At 34.8% G+C, this 5,142-nt stretch overlaps 1 pseudogene; it reads right to left on the bottom strand.

The window, feature by feature from the left end:
- Positions 1-213: 213 nt before the first annotated feature.
- LOC114210119 (cytochrome c oxidase subunit 7B, mitochondrial pseudogene) lies at positions 214-513 on the bottom strand (annotated as a pseudogene).
- Between the last annotated feature and the right edge of the window lie 4,629 nt (positions 514-5,142).

Raw genomic sequence — 5,142 nt, 5'->3', positions numbered from 1 at the left:
AATTACACATATATAATGGGGTGGAGAACACTGGTAGCGTTTTACAACTTTGCAATACGTTATTTGGATAGACATTTTCTTGTCATAAACAGAGAAGTTATTTTTTTGTTTTCTTTATATTTTACCTGGATGGCGGGGATTTTTTTTTTTTGAAGGTTTCAAATGTACTTTATTTCTTCAATTATGCCATATTTTAATGGGTGCACAGTGCTTTTACTTGGAATCAATTTTGAGTTGGTTTCGAAACATCTCAGCTGGGATGATTGATTGGTGATCTCTCCATTCCTTTGGGGTGACTCTGCCAAGTGGGAACAGATTCCATTCTATTCCAATTTGTGTTCCCGTCTGTGCCCATACAGCAACACAGAAAGTGACTCCACTAGCTAATACAGCGTTACCATATTTGTCATAGCAATCATGTGTCCATTTCTGGTGTCTCTGTCTTGCCATTGTTTGCTGAATGCTTTTAACTCAGAGACGACTTAGAGCATTTTTGGCCATGGGAAACATCATGAAGCTGAAGTTGTCTTGTTTTTTCATTAATGAATAGATAAATCAGAAAAGTGAGAAAAAAAGTAACCCAATATGTTTCTACATCTAAAGAGAAGCTGAAATCCCTAGTATCTGTGTACTTATTTGATTTTACATATGGATTACTCTATTGTATGCACTATCCCATAAGACCTTTAAGTGTTTATGGAACTGTTATAGGTAAGGTCTCATTTTATGTACTACACTTTCAGTAGGAGATGCCACACTCCCTATAATATTGTTAGTTACTGAAATAAATTAACTGAACCCTTCAGTCTTGTCATTATCTGGTGATTTCTGCTTTTCTGTAACACTAGCCTGAATGTCCTGCCCTGAATTAGAAGCTACAGACTAGATATTCTAGAAGAAAAATCAAGAGATATCATTTTAAATATTTTATTTTCTGATAAGCCTATAATGAAGGTCTTTTTTCTTTTTTTCTTAATCTGCAACCCTTAATTTTGCAGGTTTCAGTTGAACTTTTATAATGGGCTCAGGTTAGAAAAACCACTGCTGTCCTTTGATAAACTGCATTGGGTTAAATTTTCTTAGCCCTGACTACAACACACTTATTTGCAAACAGTGTCACTGCCAGAGTTTATAAGGATTCTGTTGAAATATTATATATAGATGACCTCGTTTGCAAAACTACTCAAAATGGTTGCTGGATGTTTTATAGTTACTTTGTTTTCATGTGGATATAGTTCCCTGCATAGGTCAATATGAATCATCTGTCCTTCAAACCAGGGTATAATTACATAAACTGGGTGCATAAAACCGATGATAGAGCATTATAGTTAAAGATAAATTTTAAAAAGATAAATTGCATTTAATTATTTTAAGGCACCGGTTAAGGAGGACAAAAAGTTTGCATTTTATATATGGAAATACTGTCTGTAAAGTTCTCCCCCAAATTTAAACCTGTATTTGTTCCATACCTTGGAGATTATCTGTCTTTTTTTTTTTAAGGAGATAATCTGTCTTATAAAATATCTATAACAGAATCTATATAAATAAAAAATGGCAAATAGAATATGCTTACTAGAAATGCTCAAGTTTAAATAAATATTCACTGAAACTGAGTCATTCTTATAATAATGATAATGATGAGAATTTGCCTGGAAAATATATATTAATAAAGCAAACAGTTTAAAGAATAATGTCAATTTATGAACAAATATCACGGATAGTTTTGGTTGCCCTGATGTTATGTAAATATATAAGCTTAAATCTACAAATATGGAAAATGTAAAAGGAAATTGACTCTAACCCAATTCAATTAATGACATTAGCATAAAACTCATGCACACCTTTCTTTAAAAAGATAAATCTTTAAAATTTACCTGTTTTAAAAAGGGGGCTTTGAGGGGCGCTGGGGTGGCTCAGTTAAGCATCCGCCTTTGGCTCAAGTCATAATCCCAGGGTCCTGGGATCAAGCCCTGCATCAGGGCTCCCTGCTCAGTGGGCAGCCTGCTTCTCCCTTTCCCTCTCCCAGCTCCCCCCACTTGTGCTCTCTCTCTATCTAAAAATAATAATAATAATATCTTTTAAAAAATGAAAAATGTGGTCCAATCCTAGAAGATGGCTTAACTTTGTTTTCTAATGTGATTAGTTGACCCTACGGGAACTAAATTAGCATTCTTGAAAGAGTGAACAATTCTCTGATATACTTTAATGAGCTTTATAGGTGTTCTTGGAAATTCATTCAACAAAATGTCCATCTTAGGAAGAACCTTTAAAGATCTCTAACCAGACTTGCAAGGGATCTAATGATCTTTAACCAGGACTTTTTTTTTTTTTTTAATGCAGGCTAACAACTGATTATATACAGTCTTTTTACTTCCACTATATGTTTGCCAAAAAGGGATCTTTGAATTAGCTTTTACAGGAAGCTTCTTCACTTGAAGCAAATTTGAAATAAAATTTTGATTCATGATCAAAATAAATTAAGACTTGGTTATCTTTTATTATCACGTATTTCACTTTTATTGAAAATTAAGTATCTAAATCTTTTGCCTGTATATGTTTTACAATATTATTTCCAAATTGTCATTTTTTTCCTAAACTTTATTTTATGGGTTTTCCCTTTATAACATTTTTATTTCTTTGATTTACAACAGTTAAAATTGTTAAAGTCATGCAGTCCTTGTTGTGCTTACAAAAACAAAAATAACAACAAAATACTCTTTGTCATCTGAATTGATATGGGCTATTTCTTAAAAAGTAGAGTGAACAAATACGACAACCTTTCTCCACACCTATAGTTCATTAGTGGGTTAAAGGCTTCTCAGATAATAAAAACGACTACAAAGATAACATAATTAAACAAGGTAATGATTTTTTTTACAAGTTGGTGTAAACTACACTAAAAGTCACGCACCATCAATGTGACTAAAATAAAGATTATTAAAAAAATTAAGAAAGTGATATTCAAAATCAGAATCTTTTTTTTTTTTTTTAAGATTTTATTTATTTGACAGAGAAGAGAGCACAAGCCGAGGGAGCGGCAGGCAGGGGAGAGGGAGAAGCAAGATCCCCGCTGAGCAGGGAGCCAGATGTGGGACTCGATCCCAGAACCCTGGGATCATGACCTGAGCCGAAGGTAGACGCTTAACCGACTGAGCCACCCAGGCGCCCTCAAAATCAGAATCTTTGGACTCTCATTTGATCTTTGGGAGTAGAACATTAATTTCAACCCAACTTTAAAGAAAGTAAAGAGTGGTGACAAAGAGAAAAGGAGAAAGAGAAAAAGAACTATTTTGAAGTGTTTATATACCATGCAAGATAAAAACAAAACAAAACTGTACTGATACAGAATGATAAAAGTATCATAAAATACTAAAAATAAAGGTTTTCCAAATATAAATATTTTACCTTTTAAAAATGTATATCAGATGTAATTGATCATAATTTAATGCTTCTTAGAAATAAGCCTTTATGTTTATGTGGCATTGTGCAAGGAACTTGATTTTCTGATATAGCAGTATTATAGGTAGGGTTACATCTATAAAAAAAATAAATATTTCAAAACACCTGGGTGGCTCAGATGGCTAAGCATCCGCCTGTGGCTTGTGTCATGATCTCAGGGTCCTGGCCCCACGTGGGGCTCCCTGCTCAACAGGGAGCCTGCTTCTCCCTCTCCACCTGCCCCTCCCCTTCTCATGTGTGCTCTCTCAAATAAAAACCAAAAAACTTAAAAATAAATAAATAAATAAATAAATAATTCTACCATGTTGCTCAAAGACTGAGAACTGTTTCCTTTCCTCATATGTCTAACAGTGCTTTCTTCTGTCATGCCCTTTGCTCTCTTCTCTTTCTCTCCTTCCATACTTTTTCAATTCCTCCCTACATTTATCTGTTCTTCCCTTGGCCAAAGACATACTTCATTTTAGGAAGAGCATTTAAAGACCTTTACCAGATTTGCAAGGAATCTGATTATTTGTAAACTTTTTTTTTTTTTTTTTGGTGGTGGTGAAGGGAGGAGGGGTCCCAGCTCAACAGCTGATTGAAATACTTTATTTTTTTAAGATTTTATTTATTTATTTTCGAGAGAGAGAGAGAGAGAGCAAGCATGAGTGGGAGGGAGGAGGCGGAGGGAGAGGGAGAAGCAGAATCCCCACTGAGCAGGGAACCTGGACTCAATCCCAGGACCCTGGGATCATGATCTGAGCCAAAGGAAGATGCTTAACCTACTGAGCCACTCAGGCTTCCCTGAAATGTCTCTTTTATCAATTATTTTCCTCTCTTTTTCATCATGCCTCTTGCTTTTCTTTTTCTTTTTCCTGAAACTATGTTATTCTTTTCTTATAACAACTACAATTTTGTTCTATTCTCTGAGCTCAAGGGTATGAAGTTTGGAATTTGGAATTTCTGATATTAAGTTATCCTTTACATGATCACTTCATTTATTTTGTTTATGTAGAAAAGCTATTAATTTTCATAGTGTATTATGTTTCCATCCATTATGTAAATCTCTTTCATTAGCTATGTTGTACTTCAATATATTGTCTTACAATTTTTTTAGTAATGATAAGATCTACAAATAAAATAATGACTGCCTCTTAAAAGTTATTTGTGAAAGTTCCCTGTGTGCTTCCATCATCTAGACCTTGCATATGAATGCTAAGTAACAATAGAGTAGCAGGCATTCTTGAATTTCTTGAGAAATTAATGATAAAGTCACCTTTTACCCGACCCTAGCATTTCAAAACCAAGAAAAAAAAAATCTGCTTTTCCCAGAAGTTTGTCCTTTGGCCTCCATTTAGAGGAAGAAGGGGTCAAGTGAGAGCTTTAGAACAAGACTGCCACATCCATAGTCTCTGTCTCATGTTTAGGTGTTAAGAAAAGACCAGAAAGTCCACCCAATGCTCCAGCCCCAAACTCAAAACCTTCCATCACCATCTGCCTTGAAGACCAATAATAGGAATCTGTTGCTTCTTACCTGCTTCTTCGTTCACCCAAAAATCAGCTTTCCTCATTTACTCCATTCTAATTACCGTACACCCAGCAAAGTCCCTCTCCCAACCCTTCTCCTTTCCCCGCTTACGAAAACTTTTCTTTCAGTCTTGGAAACCCATGATTAATCACCAGAATAAGAATCAAATGAAGCAA

The sequence above is a fragment of the Eumetopias jubatus genome, unplaced genomic scaffold, assembly GCF_037043125.1.
Source record: "Eumetopias jubatus isolate StellerSeaLion01/CBP00866 unplaced genomic scaffold, mEumJub1_p1.0 scaffold_2, whole genome shotgun sequence".
NCBI lineage: Eukaryota > Metazoa > Chordata > Mammalia > Carnivora > Otariidae > Eumetopias > Eumetopias jubatus.
Note: the sequence above shows the minus strand (reverse complement) of the source record. Positions and strands in the feature narration are given on the sequence as shown.